The following is a 20,706-nucleotide window of genomic DNA, read 5'->3' as shown; positions in this document are numbered from 1 at the left end:
CGAGATTGACTCGGCTTGAACTCGAAAAGGCTTAACAAGTTTCAAGCTTTTTATCGTCCCAGTCTCAAATAACTTGCAAACCTCATTTATAGCCCTAATTACAAACAGAAAGTCAAATAAAACAGTTCGGTTCCCATATAAAGCCTTTTGTGCGATGGGCCCCTATGTCACAACTTTGGGTTAGATATATTTCCTTTTTTTACTTTGAAAGATTTCCTGACGTGTCGTGGGCCTTTCCCCATAATTATGTGTTGTACGGTTGTGTATCTAGAGATGTAAAGAATATCCAGAACCGGTTCCTACTTGTATCCTATATGCTGGTACGACTTGGTATTGGGTTTTTCTCTGGCGCTGCACCTGGACCTGGAACCGGAATCGACCCGGGCATGTCGGAATTGGAAATACCCGGTCAAAAACCGACCCTACCCGAAACCCGAGACCCCGATCAAATACCCGACTATACCCGGAACCGGTTCCTACCCGACCCGGTTTTAACTTTTGTTGACCATATTTCGGTTCTTGAAAATACCCGGTTTATGCACCTCTAGCTATATCTGCCTTCTTGTGGGTTTTTTTTTCTTTTATATCTGTTTAGAACGACAAATGTCTTGTTCTTACTCTGGCAGCCCCGTTGCCCATAATCTAGTCAGACTATGACTTAGCTGGGCCCATGCTGGCTTCAACGTTTGTGTTGAGTGATCCCCCGGGAAATATATCGGTGGCTGCCACATAATAGTCGTTATGTTGTCACAAGAGCATAACTTTCGAGCGTAACATACGATGTTAAATTTCTTTATCTTTTTTACATTTTTTTAAGAGTAAATTTGAAATTTTACATCAACTTAACAAATCTGTTAAAAGTCCATTCATGTAAAGGACGATAACTGAAAAGCTTGAATAAGCAATTGGGACTAAAACCGTAATTTTTATACTTTAGAACGGAAATTTGAGCATACGGTGAAAATGACGGGTGTAATTTACTCTATAACTAGTGATTTACCCGTGTGTTACGCGGGAAACCGGTCTGTAAAACCCAGGTTGTAACACCCCGGCTTAAGCGGAAACGCCCGAGTGTGACGTACAAATTGTTCAAACACACGTGACACTATTTTATGACCATAATAACATTAATTCATTAAAGCATCATGTAACACAAGTTCAAATAAGAATACAAATTGAAATCAAATCATAATAAAAACAAATGTCTCATTTATTAAATAACCTAGGTATTCTAAGCGTCATCTAGTCCTTCATCCTCTAATCACGGTACCTGTAACATATGTATAAAATACGGTCAGCTATAAATATAGCTGGTGAAACTTCCACAGTTTGATATATATAATATAAAAACCATACAATTCCATGAAAACTTGTAAAATGCGCAAGTAAGGGTTCTTTACACTTGATGCAATGGACCTGAGTGTAAAGAACAAACGAATGTCCTTTCCAGTTGGGGCTACCAACGTACTTGGATATGAGGTCCCTTTTCCACTCGATACAAATGGACCTGAGTGCAAAGTGAGGCGTATGATCATACTTATTGAGGCAACCACTTGAAATCCACGTATATAACAAATAAGCAAATAAGCATACAAGTCTATGATACGAATTGTAGTTTGTAAGCAAAGTTGTAAATCTTGAAGTTTGATAATAAATACATATGTCACCCCAAAACATGAAAGCGTTGAAAAAGGGGTTGTGAAATCTCACCTTAGTAATTGAAGTAAAAAAAGAAATAAGAATAACTCGAAGGCGTCAAAGGAAACCGAAGCAGTCAATCCGATAAATAAGAATAAACACGACTTTTAACGACTATTCTAACGGGATTTTAAGGCTGATTAATTGTACAAATAATTTTAGGTGTTAGTTATTATTTTATTACGATTTATTACTAATTCTATAGCTCTTAGATTATTATATTATTATTTATGTTTTAACGACAATTCGGTTTTTAGTACGATTTAAGCACTTTAATGACGAGAAAACAAAACTTATATGTTCAAAACGTTTGAACTGTTGATTATAAGTTATAACTATATTTATTGCGTTGACTAAACGATTTTTAATAACGAGTTGCGAAACGAGAAACTTGATGTTTTTTACATGTAAAATGGTGAGATATATTTTATAGTTAATTTACATAATTTTTATTTAATTTGAAAAGCTTTTTATGAATTTATAATGATTTTAATTGATTAAAATTTTAAATAAAAACTTGAAAAATAAATACCAAAAATAAGTGTTTGACCCAAGTTTTGAACCCGGGTCTCCGGGTTACGAGTTCCAAGTGTTACTTGCTGCTCCAAGGGAAAGACATTCAGTTTTATTTGGTTTTTAATATTTATACATACTAACAGATTGTGGTTTTCAAGTCTAATAAAACATTTAAAAAAAGAAAATACAAAATGCCGTTTCAAACCCGGGTCTGGTGGTTTACAACACACAGACACAACCAGACGCTCTACATGGATTATTCGTCTTAAACTTGGAAAAGTTTATATATAAATAATTACCAGATTCATCATCTTCCTCATCTCAAACACATAAACCCTAATTTTTCAAATTGAAGGTTCTGTTCGTTGATTGTCAAAGTTACTTTGGGGGTTTTATTTGTTGATTCAACGACGTTAATATGCATATAAAAATTACCTCAAATAGAGTTGTTTTGGCCGAGACCCGGTTGTCGAAAACTAAGAAGAAAAACTCCCAATTACAGAAAATCGGTGTATTAGAGGGGGATTAAGAGGAATGAGATAGTTTAGCTTGAGGTTATGCTTCTATTTATACTAGTAATTGGAGCGAATACGCGGTAATGTTATTAATTTGATTTTCCGTAATTCCGGCGAAGATTTCGGGATTGATTCGCGACTTTAAGTTCGTTATAACGTAATTAATATGTTAGATAACGATGCTAATTGACGACAAAACACTTTAAACTAAAATTTCGGGTCAAAGATTATGGATTTAGGGGTGTTTGTGATCTCCGGCGCCGCCACCGGCGACGGTGGCCGGAAAAACGGGTGTACGGGGGTGGGCTGGTAGGGTTGGGTAATTTTAATAATATATAATAAAAATGTTACACTATTAGCCCTTAGAGTTTGATAAACATTTTAAATGAAACTTAATATCTTTTAAGTTAATAATAAGTATTTAAAGTTTACACTTTTAACCCTAAACTTTATAATTAAATTATATGATTTTCGGTTGTGGATTATTTACGCGTTCAACCGGGTTATCGATAAACTTCGAGATTTCTTAAGTAATTGAACGTAGTAGTAAATGAACAAATATCGCACGAAATCTCGTGAATATAAAATATATATATATATATATATATATATATATATATATATATATATATATATATATATATATCCGAAAATTCAACACGGGTCGGGTTTTCGGGTTTGAAAAGTAACGAATGTTACATAGGTATTGCAGTGGCGAGTTAACATGATTTGGGTTGGTATTGGCTACGTTTATTACAGTACCAGAACTAAACCTAAAAATTAATTCGTCAAATTAACATATTTAAAATAAGAAACCAAAAGAAAGTAACGGAACTCATATAGCGTATTATAAACAAAATTAACATATTTATTCGGTTGGTAAAACCCGAGCGTTATGACGGTAAGTTGACACGAACTCGGTCTCTGAAGGCAGCGTGTACCCGGTTAAGACAGCATAGTCTGGCAGATTGGATAGGGTGGTGGTGTAATAAAATAAAAAAAAAAGTCGCCGTCCTAAAAAAACGATGTTTATTTGGTCGGAAAAACTCGGACGTTTTAACAATTGGATTTACATAAACATGTTTTATATATTTTTTTCAAGGTAAAAAAACATCCACACCTATATTCTAAATATTTGGTTAATCAAATCATGGTTTTAAACGGGTTTCATGGGCCACCACAGTGATGCAATGTTGGAAGAAAAAATTGTCTTAGAAAGGAATTGAGCCTGGGCAAATCAAAAATAAAGAAACATCTAACAAAACTACCCTAGCCATTAAGCCAGAACCAAACCTTTGTGTTTTGCATAAATATCTGTTTAATATATATGAAAAATCCTTGGAATCAATTTCACTTCTGTGGCACCGACTGTCAACTTTACTTGATATAGATAATTCTATTTATTTTTTAATTATTTTTATTATAGCAATATATATATATATATATGAGCTTTATTTTGTGTTTATTATATTACTTAGATATAATTACACAGTTAGTCCCTAACGTTTATTGAAAGTAACAAGATTTGGCACACTAACGTTTAAAAGTCACATGTATGAGTATTCAACTTGAAAATCTGTAACGAATTTAGGTACTAATTGTGACTTTCATTAAATGCTAACAGAAAACAGAGAGCAGTTTACCGAAAGTTCGGTAAAATATACGAGTCAAAAACATGCATATATATTCTATTTTTTGCATAATGACGAAACTGCCCTCTATTTCTGATAGTATTTAATGAAAGTTACAATTAGTACCTAAATTTGTTACAAACTTTCAAGTTGAATACCCCCCCCCCCCCTTCTACATGTAACTTTTAAACCTTATCACCTAATCTAGTTACTTTCAATCAACTTCAGGAACTAACTACGTAATTGGGGCTATTAATTATGATTCATTTGCTTTTAACTATATGTTTGTTATATTAAATGTTTGTTATATTAAATACGATTTATATGTTTATAAACATAACTTTTAAGCTCATTAACATAGTGAGTCGCCATATGAAGCCCAACCTTGAACGTGTTTACTAGACGAGATTCAGTTTAGGTTCGACCTAGGTTCAAGCTCCACTACCAAAAAAGCGGTAGCTATCCTAACAAAATTTCAACACAAATATTTTTGTGGCAAATTCCTAAACGTATTGAGACCTGAAGAGGTATGTACCCGCCTCAACAACGAGCGAGGCGGGTCAACCCACAAGATATAGACAAGAGGCTTGAAATCAAGACATTATGAAGGCACAAAGCCAAAACCTATGCGCATGGCGCACATCACATATGCTCACGCATATCACATATGCTCATGCATCACATGCTCAGGCATCACATATGCTCATGCATCACATATGCTCACGCATCACATATGCTCACGCGTATCACATGCTCACGCATCACATATGCTCACGCGTATCGCGTGACGCATATCGCATGCTCACGCATATCACATCTGCGCGTGGCGCATCCGCGCGTGGCGCATATCACATGCTTGTGCATATCATATCTGCGCATGAAACATCTACGCGTGAGAATAAAGAGAAGACCTCGCGCATCCTCAGGATAGGCGCATATCACACATGCACATAATCAACCTCGTCCTTATCCAAATTAGGGTAAGGACAACCTTGATTGTGCACGTCAGACAACCTTCCAGAAGGTATCTTTTTAAGGAATAAGAATATGCTGATGTTGACAGCTGCCAATGAAAGGTGGACAACTCAGCAAAACCCATGTGCTACCACGTGATTGCACAGAGAATAATCAATGAAAAAGCACCAGGTGTCCCAAGGACACGTGGCGCGAAGCAATAGGAGGAGGCCAAAAAGGCCCTAATTGGGTCTGAGCCCAATCATTGGAAACCCTAGCACTATAAATACCACATCAACTCCACAAGGAGAGGTATGCCCTATTACACAGTATTCAGCTATATTAAGCAATACACTCCAATTTCCTTACTCTCAGATTATTATCTTCTCCTACAAACTCTTATTCTCACACCGGAGGGTTACCCCAAAGAGGACCCCTCTGTCCCTTTCTGAGGGGTAAGTTTACGGTGTTGTTCATTTTGTAGGTGGAAGAATCCAGATCCCAGAGAACCATCGGTGAAATAGCATAATCACACCCGAGGAAAGTTGATCGTCTACCAGCTAGCCGCGCGATACCCCCGGGAAAGATGTCCCCCAATTGGGAGGGACCTTATCAAGTCTCGGAAGAATTGGGAAAAGGCGCATACGCCTTAAAAGATTTGAATGGAAAGAAGATCCCGCGCGCATGGAACGCGACACAACTTAGAAAATGTTTCATGTAAAAATTGTCAAGTTTGTAATCAAGGCTTTTTAAGCCATTATGAATAATGATACGCGCTATCTTCTCTTAATGTGGATTCTATTACCTTTTGCATACATGTTTCACACTTCCCTTTATTAATTTTGAGCAATATGACAACATTGTATTGACATCAAAACAAAATAAAACGAAGTAAAACATACATGCGCGAGCTTCAAGCTCAAACGCGTTAATGAGTCTTAACTCTAAAACGTCAGGGCCTTAGCCCAATAATATGAGCCTTAGCTCAGGGCCTTAGCCCAATAATGTGAGCCTTAGCTCAAATCACTCACAACATCCATCCTACATGCTGCGCAGCCTGACCATAAAAATACCTAAGCACAACTAAGGCAAAGCACATGCCAAAACATAGTTGTTAAGGTCTCAGGTCGAGGTCGCGCGTGAAATTGCAATGGATATCTGAGTAACACATACTGACACGTAAAGGCTAAAAAACTCATAATTCCCTATAATAAATGCGCGATAACGTCGCGCAAAAGAGGAATAATGAAACGCCAAAGCACGTGTCAACATAGTCAGGATATTGCAAAATCACTTACAATATGACAAGGATTAAGTAAAATAATTTCCTTACAACCTTGTTCTTATTTCAACGTGCAAGCATATCTTATATTCAACAAGCAAACATGCAATATAAAGAGATGATTCGGGAATGCGCAAGATGCGAATAAGGGAAAAACAAAATTTCATTCCAAAGCATTGAAATTTACAAGTTTACAAGATGATGAGATACAAACTACAAATAAAAAAAAAAAACATGAAGGGCTTCTCAAGTCTCCACGTCGACGTCAGCCTCTTCATCGTCCTCATCACCGCCCTCAGCATCTGGCGCAGCCCGCTCCTCGTCATCTCCAAACTGACCATAGTCAAGTTGTTCGTCCTGAATGGAGTCTTCTATCACAATAGTGTCAGGAGCGGGTCCTTTGGCCACGCCAGAGCCGCTAGCAGGGGCAGCATTCCCCGCGCCATCATCGCCGCCACCAGCCCCTTCGCACTCGTCAAGTAATTTCTTTAGCGCGCCGAGATCGGGCTGGTCAGCAAGCGCGGATATCTGCAAATCATAAGGAAAAATATGAGTACAAAAAGACTTGGAAAATAAGTCAAGGTAATCTCATTAAGGTTAAAATACCTGCGCAAGGATGGGAATGGGAGTATTCAAATACTTCTCCCCCATCTCGGCCATGTCCGCGCAGGCAACGTCGAGCTGATAAGGGTAGTCGGATGGGTCCTTCTTCAGCATGCTATATTCACAGCCATCCTTAAACCCTTCAGCTCGACCCACCAAGCGCGCGGCAGCGTTGCAATCCATCACAAGGGCCTGAAACTCGTCTGAGTATTTCATCGCGTAAGCGCAACGAGTCATACCCTGTGAGATTAGCCATTGGCGATCCTGCGCGAGGGAAGAAACAGACGTCTCAAGAGCAGGAATCTGAGAGTTTAACAACTCAACAGTTTCCTTAGTCTGTTTCAGCTCCTCTTTGTCGGACGCTGCTGCCGCCAAGGCTTCTTCCTTTTCCGCTCGCGCAACATCGAGTGCTTCCTGGCTAGACGCTGCCGTCGCCACGGCTACATCTTTCTCGGCCCGCGCGGCCGCCAGCTCCTTCTTCAGGCGCGCAACATCACTCTCCAATGATGATTTGTCAGTTATAGACTGGACAAGAGCTTGGTCACGCGCCTCCGCGTCCAGCTCCAAGTCGCGCACTCTACGCGCGTACTTGGCCGAGTCCGCCTCGGCCGCCTGTAGCTTCTCCCGCGCAGCCTGTAGCTCATGCCCGCGCTTCACGAAGGCGGTGTTGGCACTTGCTCTGTTCTCGCTGAGCTCTGCTTGGAGTTTCTCATCTCTCTCTCGAGCATCAGAAAGATGCCAAGCAGACACTTTAGCCTCTTGCTTGGCTTCCGCAAGAGCATCACGTACCTTTACGTAATCATAGCGAAGCTCTTGGGAGGCAGCAAAGAAAGCCGACCCAGCAAACAGATGTTCGTTGAGCAAGTCATCGCGAGCGCGGTCCTCCTGAAACCTCCTTTCAGCTGGAGGCACAGAATGAGCCCAGAAATCCTCACACACACCCATGGACTGAAATGAGCTGTCCTCAGTAATATTCCATCTCGGGCGGTAAATGTGATCGGCTTCCTGCAAACACAAAGTAATGATCTAAGTCATCAAAACACTAATATGGAAGTCCGCGCAGCGGAGCAAAAACCAACCTATACCTGCGGGGATGAAGCAGAAAAGTCAGCGCCAGCCCCACGAGAAGACTGCGCCGCGAAATCTCGTGGCGCTGCAGGGCTGGCGCGGCCGCTGTCGGAGCCTTCAACTTGAACCTCCTCATCCTCTGAAACAGGCATTTTCTCCTGTGACCTAGAAGAACCAAAATCAGTCTCGCGAGGAGGGCTGCGCGCAGGAGGAGGTGAGGGAGGTCTCGACGCCGCCAGATCGGCGCGTAAAACGGCCTCCTGCTCCTTAGTAATCCCGATGAGGGGAGATTCAGCGCTTGCAGGAGCAGGAGCAGAACCAACGGCGCTGGCACCGGCGCCAGCAGTGCCGCCAGCAGCTTGAACGCCAGCTATGACTCCTATGAAAAATCAACAAAAAGAAATGGTTCATGACTTGATCTAAAAGAAAAAGTCAGAAAATAAAAGCGCAATGCATACCTTGGCGCAACGCCGTTCGCGAGTTAAACATCGCCATGAAGTCCATTCTTCCCTTTTTTGAGGGTAAAACAGGGGACTTCGAAGCGACCTCCGGCGCAGCCTCGGCACCTTGTTGCGCCTGAGGTTGATCCACCAACGTCGCCGGCTCTACAAACATTTGAGTGAGCAAAGATTCATTAGTAATTCTATCAGAATCGCGCTCATAAAACCATAAAGTATAAAGTATACCTGTCGAAGAGGAAACGGCAGGCGCAACGCCGCTCCCCTTTTCCGCCGCGCGAAGGGAGGAGGTAGCGGCACCATACCTCGTGTGGACAGGAGGTCTGCCCACTTTTTGAGGCAGGGAAGACAAGGAAAACGTGGAGGTAAACTCCTGGGTTTTCTCAAGTCCCTTCGCCTTAGTAGGAGGATCCTGAACAACAGGGGCATCATCTTTCTTCTGTTTCTTACTGGCCCCTGCGCCAGTTTTCCCTTTAGCCTTACGCTTTAGTTGGGGCACCTCAGCCTCCTCCTCCTCCTCTTCCGCGAGCTCCAGCTCGTAGTTTTCGAGCGCATCTACAATACGTGCAACGGAAATGTTAACCAAATTTGGTATTATAAAGGAATAAGCATAAGTACAAAGGCTTACCAGGCGCGTCGCTGTCAAAGAGAAATCCCAGTTCAACAGGGATGAACATGTCATCGAAGCGATCGGGGAAGCCAACTTCCCCAGCGCCCAGTGCGACAGAGCCACCCTCCATATGCTCATCATAGGCGGCGTGGACATACTCCTTGCTGACTGCACAAAACAAGTCAAATGATATCAGCAAAACGAATCATATTCGCGCAGAAGTAATGCAATGAGTTAACTTACACAAGCCGTCAACTTGGATAACGGGCTCAGTCGCGCTGTCGGCCCACCTCCTGCTCATACCAACTCCCACCAGCGCCTCCTCGCAAATGTTCTTAGCGGGGGATGGTTCGGCAGTCAACTTTTTTACCCACGCGCCAGTTGGGTTCTTGAAGACACCCACATCCGCAGGCGCAGAAGAGATCGCGCGCATGGTCATGCGGATGGGGATCACACCAGCCTTAATGTAAAAAAATCTCTCAGACCAGTCATGAAGGCTCTTGAATGAAACAGTGCAACACTTGACCTTCTGACTGCGAGGAATAAATGAGAACCAAGAATCTTGGATCTTGGGCTTATAAAAAAACTGAAAGCGCCGAGGGGTGGGCTCCTCGCGCTGAGATTTGCACATGAACTCAAAGTGAGTCATGCGCACGAGTCCAAACGGATGGACTTGGGATATATGAATCCCATAAAACCTAAGCAGCGCACCCACAAACCTTGTCATCAGGAGACGAAGGTTGCAGTGGGTGAAAAAATGGCAATAAAGGGATATATAGCCGGTGGGCGGGTCCGCCGCCGTTTGCCCGGCCGCCGGCAGCATGCAGCCATACTCAGGGAGAAAACCCTGAGAGGCGATAAGGCTGTCAAAATCGGACTGCCTCAGTTTACAGGGGTCTCATCCCACTTCTTCACTGCCTTGGTTTTCCCTACCTCCTCCGATGAGGCCACAGCAGCCCTCTTCCCCTTGCCGGTCTTCTTCAACGTAGACATTACTAACGATTTCACACGGCGATGGCTGGGGGAGATTGTGTTGTCTGAGCTATCAGACATACAACTATAAAATCGGACAAAGGATGCTTCTGAAGAACAGAGATCTGGAAGCAGAAGACAGGCAATCGGAATAGAATGAAAGGAAAAAGCTCGGAATAAACAACAAAGAAGATGAAGGATAAAAAACTCAAAAGGGCTTGCTTTTATAGGCCCAGGAGAGAGAAAAATTGGTACTGATCGGACTTCACGCGCCCCCACTCGCAGGTGTAAGCCAACGCGAGCGCGACACGTGTCCCTGACACTGTGTGAGGGGACACGAAAAGAAACGATACAGGGGCTGCCAGAGTTCACGCGCCACCACTCGCAGGTACGGACCAACGCGAGCGCGACACGTGTTCCTGACACTATGTGAGGGGACATGAAAGACAACTATAGCACCTCGAGCACACGAAAAGTCTGACACGTCTCCATCACTGACGCATGTCAGCAACAACCAACCACGTACAGGGACGATTCGTTTTCAACCAAAAGGATAGAATTTCAGGCAACGATGAGTAATAAGAAGAAAAAGACAAAACCCTACTAAAAGAGCAAACTATTAAGTCTAATATCTATCTTACCTCGCTCGCGCGAGACAAGACACACATTAGACTGGGGGGGCTTGAAGAGGTATGTACCCGCCTCAACAACGAGCGAGGCGGGTCAACCCACAAGATATAGACAAGAGGCTTGAAATCAAGACATTATGAAGGCACAAAGCCAAAACCTATGCGCATGGCGCACATCACATATGCTCACGCATATCACATATGCTCATGCATCACATGCTCAGGCATCACATATGCTCACGCATCACATATGCTCAGGCATCACATATGCTCACGCATCACATATGCTCAGGCATCACATATGCTCACGCATCACATATGCTCAGGCATCACATATGCTCACGCATCACATATGCTCAGGCATCACATATGCTCAGGCATCACATATGCTCAGGCATCACATATGCTCACGCATCACATATGCTCAGGCATCACATATGCTCACGCATCACATATGCTCAGGCATCACATATGCTCACGCATCACATATGCTCAGGCATCACATATGCTCACGCATCACATATGCTCAGGCATCACATATGCTCACGCATCACATATGCTCACGCGTATCACATGCTCACGCATCACATATGCTCACGCGTATCACATGCTCACGCATATCGCGTGACGCATATCACATGCTCACGCATATCACATCTGCGCGTGGCGCATCCGCGCGTGGCGCATATCACATGCTTGTGCATATCATATCTGCGCATGAAACATCTACGCGTGAGAATAAAGAGAAGACCTCGTGCATCCTCAGGATAGGCGCATATCACACATGCACATAATCAACCTCGTCCTTATCCAAATTAGGGTAAGGACAACCTTGATTGTGCACGTCAGACAACCTTCCAGAAGGTATCTTTTTAAGGAATAAGAATATGCTGATGTTGACAGCTGCCAATGAAAGGTGGACAACTCAGCAAAACCCATGTGCTACCACGTGATTGCACAGAGAATAATCAATGAAAAAGCACCAGGTGTCCCAAGGACACGTGGCGCGAAGCAATAGGAGGAGGCCAAAAAGGCCCTAATTGGGTCTGAGCCCAATCATTGGAAACCCTAGCACTATAAATACCACATCAACTCCACAAGGAGAGGTATGCCCTATTACACAGTATTCAGCTATATTAAGCAATACACTCCAATTTCCTTACTCTCAAATTATTATCTTCTCCTACAAACTCTTATTCTCACACCGGAGGGTTACCCCAAAGAGGACCCCTCTGTCCCTTTCTGAGGGGTAAGTTTACGGTGTTGTTCATTTTGTAGGTGGAAGAATCCAGATCCCAGAGAACCATCGGTGAAATAGCATAATCACACCCGAGGAAAGTTGATCGTCTACCAGTGAGTCGATCCACGTTTCTTCAAGACCCTCTACGTGGTAGTTTCCGCCATTTTTTTTTGTCACAAATGCATAGCAAACTGTAGTTTCCTACGCGTACGTGAAGAAAATGCGGGCCCGAAGTTAAAAGCACATTAAGTTATGCATAATTTGATTTTATTTCTGTTTTCAACTATCTTGTATTGCTAATATAGTCTTATATTTGTTTACCACTCTATTGTACCTTGCTTGCACATTTTGTTGGAAAAGCTAGCACATGTTTAGTAATCAAGATAGTGAATTTGAAATTATATAAACATTTAATATATTAAAAGTCATAAAATTAGATATTAAACATAAAATAGTTAAAATAATTAAAGGGTTATATCAATTATCACCAATTAGTGCATAAAAATATGTTTATATTTTGGACCGCTGTGCATTATATTAAAAAACAGGCCAACTGGTAAGATCTTAGAAGCCAAAATTAAAATAAAAGGTAATAGGATTAACGCCAGGATTAAAAGTCAACAAAGAGCATTAACAGCCATAACTAAACAAAAATAAGTAATAGTTAATCAAATATCAATTTTAACACGTTTACAACTACCATAAAGTATATTTTTAAGAATGAGTAATTAGCCATAAGAACTACATATTTTCTAAAAACTTATAATTGTTATAAATAAATATTATCCTTATATCCTTATACAATAAAAAATATATATAACGAAGCTATGGAATTCAAGCCAAGCTGCTTCTTCTTAGATCTATCACTTATGGGTTCAAACAAATTCACAACCTTTTTAAATTACATTTATTCTGTCTGTCACGTAACTAAAAATCTTATCATTTTAACGAGAGACACATTTATCCAACATGTTAGTATCACTAGGACAGAGGTTCAACCGTCCAAGGATAGATAAACACGTTATAAATTGGTTTGTAAATTAATTTGACATGCGCAATAAAAAAAGGTCATGTGGGGCTCCAAATAGTTTGGATTGTATTACCAAGGAACATAAAATTGGTATTTGACATGTGAATTTCATATTTTATTAACTTTTAGATATTAAGATTGACATTTATAATATATCACACAATAAATTAGATTATCAAAATCATTTTAATAGTGTCGATTTAATTGATTATCTATTACATTACTCACCTAATTTGTCTTCTGCTTGTTTCAATTGGATAACTTAAATAAACGTGTAACAAAATGTTAAGCTTTTAGCCATATTCTGTCTAATATCCATTTGGTTGATTGTTTACAAAGATTAATTTATGGTTACTTTGTAACCAAAAGACAATTACCCCAGCGGTATAGGTGGCGTGCGTTCGAGCCTCTCTTAAGGCATTGGTGAATTGATGGTATGGAATAAGTTTACTTGTTCAACGGGTTATAGGTGATGGTAGATTGGTAGGTCAAGCAAGCAGGGGCGGATCTACAGTGATATCGGGTGGTTCCTCGGAACCACCCGAGTTTTAAAATAATAGTGTAATTATATATAGAAAATAATAAAGGAATCACCCTATAAATTAGAAAGGAACCACCATATAACCATTTGAAGTGTTTGTCTGTCTGGTAACACGCCGGTTTTGTAATCCGGAGGTCGCGGGATCGAATCTCGTTTTTTTAATTTTTTTTCTTTTTTTTTACTAACTTACCTAACATCAGTTAGGGTTTTAAACAAACACAAACACATAACCAGCACAAACAACACAGCGCCTCTCCACCCCTTACCTGATTTCAGCCCCTGACTCGGTCACTCCCCCACTCCGGCAGCCTCACTCAGTCACTCCCGCACTCCGGCACCGTCACTCCGACCATCGCCGCCGGCCATCCCCGTCCTCTGTCAGCCGTCTCCTTACAGTCCTTACTCGAATCCTCTTAATCTCCCACTTTGAAGGTAATTTTACATTTATAATTCATTGTTAAATGTTAATTGTTCTTGACTTCTTGTTAAATGTTAATTGTTCTTAATTGTTAAGTGTTAACTACTTAATTGTTTAAGTTATTTGTTAAATTTAGTTTTAGTTTGTTAGATTATTGGTTTTAATTTGTTACTTTCTTAGTTTTAAATTTGTTAGTTTGTAATTGTTGATTTGTAGGTATGTTGAATGTGAAGATATATTATCAAAGTGAACCATAGAACCTTGGATCATAAGCATTTTATTTTTAATTCGTAAAGACTACTGTATAGATATTATGTGTTTTTTAATTTCTAATGACGGTGTCTCTTTTATTAATTTATCGTATATTTATTATGTAATGAACTTTTCCCGAACCATCGAACAGACCGGAACCTCAAACTGACCCGGAATTTTTTATACCCGGAACGGTGAAATTGAAACATCTAAAAGTAGTGCACCACCCGAAAAAAATTTTTGGATCCGCCACTGCAAGCAAGGAGGCAAGAAGACTTAACGAGACATGATTTTTAATCGCTATGTGATTAAGGTTATAGATCGGAAAATGATGGAATCAACCGTAGTCTTCAGGTTTGTATTTGATAAAATGAAAGGAGTGACCGAGATCATTATGTGAGAAGGAGCTGGAAAAGGACTTAAAGAAATTAGGTTACTAGAGATACAATATGTTAGCGTTTAAGTGGTGTTGGTTTTATCTTATATAGGTTCTATGCGAGTTATTACGTGGATTATCTCAGAGAAGTTTTTCTATAAATTGTACTAGGTTAGAGTTCGTGTTCCACACGGATGAAAAATATAATAAAAATAAAAAAATTATTATATTTAATAGTAAATTCAATTGTTTCATATGATAATTTTTATTTATGACTTTTTCTATTAAGTTTTTGATATATATGCACTCTAATTTTAAGTTGAAAATCAAATCTTGATGTTTGATTTATTTAAAATAAAACATTCATACCAATATTATTATATTAAATATTATGTGTATAAAAATGATATTTATAACAAAATGTGTCACAGATTTAAAAACTAAATTTACAAAGACTAAGGTTTTGTTGTAAAAGAAAATAAATAAACATATATTATATTTTAAAATAAAGAGAGAAACAATGAACAATCTTAAATGGTTGTGTTAAAGAGATACGAGAAGACAATATGATATTGTGAATTATAGAAATTTTAACAATTAAATATAATTTTGGTTTTATATTTAAAGAGAAATCACAGTTATATATGTTAAGTTAAGAAATCAAACACAATTACCATTTTAGTGGAGTTGGTAAGCCCATTTAGTTTGAAACATGAGGTCGGGTTTGAAACCCGTATCACACAATTATTTATTTTTTCAAAATTTTATAAAGCCTTACGGGTCATGGGTTATAATAGAAAAACGGGTCATGGTTAATAATATAATAGGAAATACTTACGTAACATTTACTTGGCATTTTATGTGGAATATTGCTTTAATAGTATAGTTAGCTTAGATTGATTTAAACATTAATTTTTAAATTATACGAATTAATTTCAAACTAGTTTTATCAACCTTTCCTGTAACTAATAACATTTTTGGATTTTGTATAAATGTGTAATTCATTTTATGTTTCACACCTAGCTAATATATAACTTACAAATAATGAAATAATAAAAATGATATTAGTAGTTACATATATGCCTAATTTATTTAGTGTTTAATACTTCACTTTCCTATTTTTTATAATCTATATTTATTTGTAGCTTATACATTATTATTTTGATACAAACACCGATATAATAGAAAAAGAAAAAAACTCGAAAGGAGACAATATGGAAGAGGTAGGTCCCAGCAGGGCTCAGTTGGTCCCGCATGACTCACCTTGAACAGGGATGTCTGCGCAAAGACCATCTACTCCCGCAGGACCCACCATGCTCAGAGAAGCCTACGCGCAGTATGCAAGCTGCATACGCAGGGAAAAGCCTCCCAATGGTAAAGTAACCCGCCTGTTCCCGCAGTTGCGGATACAAGCCATCAGGGAAGGCTACCCGCACAGCATAGCTACACGCATAAGGCTTAACACTTACAAATACAGTGTCACCTGAAAGAATGAGCAAAGGCGGGAGGGGGAAAACTCCCGCCAAAATGGGCCAGTCCGTATGATGGAGGATCTTTTGCGTGATACCTGACGAGGTAAAGACAAAAGATCTGACCAAGAATGCGACAGCTCACTGACAGCAGCGTGGCAGACAGCACGCCACTGCACTGTGACCAATAGCCGCCGCCTGCTCACCAACTCCTGCCAGAGCACGTGCCTAGCCTGCAGTTGGTAGAAGACGAAGAGTGCACGGCACGCCTGCTCTATGTCAGACGCTACCTGTCCACCACTCACAGGCAAGGCACGTGCATAGGTTACAGTTGGTAGCGTGTTGGGCCGGCTAAACCCCTTGGATACCCACCTTCGGCTATAAAAGACAGCAAATGGTATTATCATTTCATCATCTACTATCTCGTATAACTTACTTGATAACTGCTCTAATAGTATTCATATACTTTTATATTCAAAGAGCAATATAGACTGATTCTCACGCCGGAGGGTGGTCACAAGGAGGAACCCCCCCCTTCTCAGTGACGAGCTTACGGTGTCTGTTTTGCAGGTTCCCTGAAGTACAACTTACTCTGCTGGACCTAACCTTCGTGGGAAACATTACTTAGCCCCCAGATTACCTATAATCTGCCCGGGGGTCACTTAGTGTTTCTTCATTGGCGCCATCCGTGCATAAAAGCTAGAACTACATCTTTCTCCAGTTTTTCAAAACTTCCAAGATGACTAGAGAAACTCCGGTAACCACAACCCCAGCCACTGGGGTAAACACCGGCAACACAATGTTTACAAACACTACCCCAGCCACCCAAGCTGGGGGAAGTGAAGTACATTTTACGAACACTACCCCAGTCACTCATGTAGGGGCAAGTGGAGTAAATATTCCACTGGGATTCACTGATGCCCAGCTGGAAAAACGAACTCGAGCCCCTCGCCAAACACTTGATCAAGTGAAGGCATGGGCCGAGGCACGTCAAAGAGAATTTCAGGCTGAGTTGGAAGAACGCTTGCGTTCAGTCCAACAAGCTGAGGAATTCGGTAGTACTCGCCAGCACCTCAACATGAGTAGTGAGTGCGAGTACTCAGACGACGAGAGGGAAGACTCCGACACCGACGCGAACCCTCGCCATAGGGCGAAAGGGAAGCGTAAGGAAACGGACCCCCAGCCAAAAAGGAATTTTGGGGAAGCATTCCAACCAGTCACGGAGAAAAGCTCGCGTGACTTCTCCAAGGCCTTTAGACCTACTGCCACAAACGCAGGAAGGTCAAAATTTGCTAGGGACATTGCAGAAGCAATCGCCCCGAGGAGTGCCAAACAAATGTCCAACATTGGCACATACGATGGTCTATCCGACCCAGATGACCATCTGAACAGGTTCATTGCGGGGGCAACCGTCAGTAACTGGACGGAGCCCACGTGGTGCTACATGTTCCAGATGACTCTGGTAGGAGCAGCCAGAGCATGGTTTGACCGTTTACCGGTCCACCACATTTATGACTGGGCAGACTTCCAGAACAAGTTCAGTCAACAGTTTAGTCAACAGAGGAAGCACACTGAGGAGCAGTGGACGATCCTCAACTGTGTGAGAGAAGAGGATGAATCCTTACTGGACTTCATCACCCGCTTCAACTCCAAGAAGCTGAGTCTGGGCAACGTCAGCGAAGACCTCGTTCGCGCCGCTTTCATTCAGGGCGCTGAGTACCCAGAACTTATCCGCACTTTGACGGGTAAAGACGGCATGCCATCCACATGGGATGCCATAATGACGGCAGCCAAGCGCTTTGCCGAAACGGAGAAACAGCTGGGAAGAGATCTCCCCCAGAATACAAACCTCTACACACAGAGGACAAGGGAGAACAATGTGAGAGCCGCCCGGCTAAACAAAAAGAGGCGGCAAGGTATTTGGCAGTCAAGGATTAACTTTGACACCCCCTCAAGCTCTCGCCCTCTGGTTGGCGGAAGGGACAACACGCACCCTTCCAACCGGAAGAACCGTTGGACGCCACTCACCAAGAGCGTCACGGAGATATTTGCCACGGAAAAACTGCCATGGCCAAAAGCCCCAGCGATCCGACAGAAACCCAATGCGGATCAAAGCAAGTCTTGTGACTTCCATGGGACAAAGGGCCACAGCACTGAGGAGTGCACATCCTTGAGGGACATCGTCGAGACATTCGTCAAGGATGGGAGGTTGCAACACCTCGTGGCATCTATCAAGAAAGGGGGAAGAAACGACAACAGGTACAGGGGTAACGGACGAAAGCCCGTCGACATCAGCATCAACATGGTCCATGGTAAGGTCAGAGGAAGAAAGAGACCGATGACCGAGCCATGCGCATGGAAGGAAGCAGAAGTGCGCTTCCCGCGAGTGCCGGGAGGCCCAAACAAAGAAGGCCCCATTGTCATTAAAAGCCAGCTGGGGCACTACATCACCTCCCGCACACTCGTTGACAATGGCGCATCGTCGACAGTGATGTACAGGCAGTTCTTCGACAAGCTCGACGATGAAGACAAGGAACGCCTGGAGACGGTCTACGCTTCAATGGAGGGGTTTGACGGCAGCATGAACACTCCCTTGGGCATCCTATCTTTCCCCGTCACTCTCACCGATGGGAATTATTCACGCACGGAGGATGTGGATTTTGTTGTAATGAAAAAACCACATCATACGTATGACATCCTATTCGGGAGAGACGGGATGGCAAGATTCAACGCCGTGGTATCCTCAGTCCACGGCATGATGGGATGGCCAACAACTGACGGCGTAGCGATGATCACGGGCATTCCCCAGGTATGCATCGCATCTGTCTCTTCTAAACCCAAACCGAAGATGGCCAAACAAACCATCACTGAACCTGAACAGTGGGCATTCAATGGGAAATATCCCGATCAGGCCGTTACCATTGGCCCGACAATTGTTGATCCAACACGCACCTTACTCAAGCGCTTACTGCAGCGAAACGCAGACATCTTCGCGTGGACACCAGCCGACATGACTGGTGTACCCCGGAGTAAGGCAGAGCATAAGCTCAAATGCGATCCGGCCGTTACGCCGATCGTACAAAAGCGCAGAGTAATGGGGCCCGAGCAAACCAACGCGTGCAGAACCCAAGTCAAGGAACTCCTTGATGCGGGCATCGTGCGCGTTAGCAAATATCAAACGTGGGTTGCAAATCCCGTAATGGTACCGAAGAATAACAAACAATGGCGCATGTGCATAGATTTCAAAGATTTGAACAAAGCATGCCCCAAAGATTGTTATCCGTTACCAGAAATTGATCTCAATGTGGATTCGGTGGCACCATTTCGCCTTAAATGCTTCTTGGATGCGTATAAGGGGTACCATCAAATCCACATGGCTGTAGATGACCAGGACAAAACCGCCTTTCGGACGCCCGATGGCACATTTTGTTATAAAATGATGCCATTCGGACTTAAGAACGCCGGGTCCACGTACCAACGACTAATGGACAAAGAGTTTCACGCCCAAATTGGGAGAAACTTGGAAGTCTATATGGATGATTTGGTCATCAAAAGCCCCGAGCCAGAGGCGATGTTGAAAGACATTGAGGAAACTTTCAACACGCTCAGAAAGATAAACATGAAGCTCAACCCGAGCAAGTGTTCATTTGGGGTGGAAGAAGGGAAGTTCTTGGGAGTCATTATTACTAAAGATGGCTTCAGAGCGAACCCTGAAAAGGTCGAAGCCATTGTCAAAATGGAATCACCTACCACCATAAAACAGGCTCAAACGCTGAACGGACGACTAGTCGCGCTTAACCGCTTTTTGGCAAACCATGCGGATAGGTCGTTCCCATTTGTGTCAACACTAAGAAATTGTTTAAAGAAAACGCACTTCCGCTGGACACCAGAAGCGGAAGCAGCTTTCCAGGAGATTCGATCACGCCTGATCGAACTCCCAACACTCACAGCACCACAAGCGGGAGAGGAGTTAATCCTATACCTCTCCGCAACAGATAGAGCAACCGGGGCAGTCCTGCTTGTAGAACGAAAAGGCATCCAGATGCCAATCTATTATGTTAGCCGCGTGCTGGCAGACGCGGAAACCCGGTACTCTACCCTGGAAAAACTGGTCTTGGCACTTATACACGCTTCACGCAGGTTGAGACGATATTTCCAGGGTCACCCAATCACTATTCTCACCAACTTCAAACTCTCAAATGTTCTAGGCAAACCCGAGTTATCGGGACGCCTAGCCAAATGGGCAATTGAATTGGGAGAATATGCGATTCAATACAAGCCGAGACCAGCCATTAAAGGCCAGGTCCTGGCTGATTTTATTGCAGAAGTCCCCGCTGCGCGGGAGAAAGAGTGCCAGGAGGAGGTTCAACCCTCCCCAGCACACGAAATCGATGAGGTCTGGCGACTCTACACTGATGGAGCAGCTAGTAACGAGGGTTCAGGC

The sequence above is a fragment of the Bidens hawaiensis genome, unplaced genomic scaffold (assembly GCF_021521415.1).
Source record: "Bidens hawaiensis isolate Kalapana, Puna unplaced genomic scaffold, B.hawaiensis_p1.1 tig00004357_1, whole genome shotgun sequence".
In the NCBI taxonomy this organism is placed as follows: Eukaryota; Viridiplantae; Streptophyta; class Magnoliopsida; order Asterales; family Asteraceae; genus Bidens; species Bidens hawaiensis.
The sequence above is the reverse complement of the archived record's forward strand: the minus strand, read 5'-3'. Positions refer to the sequence as shown.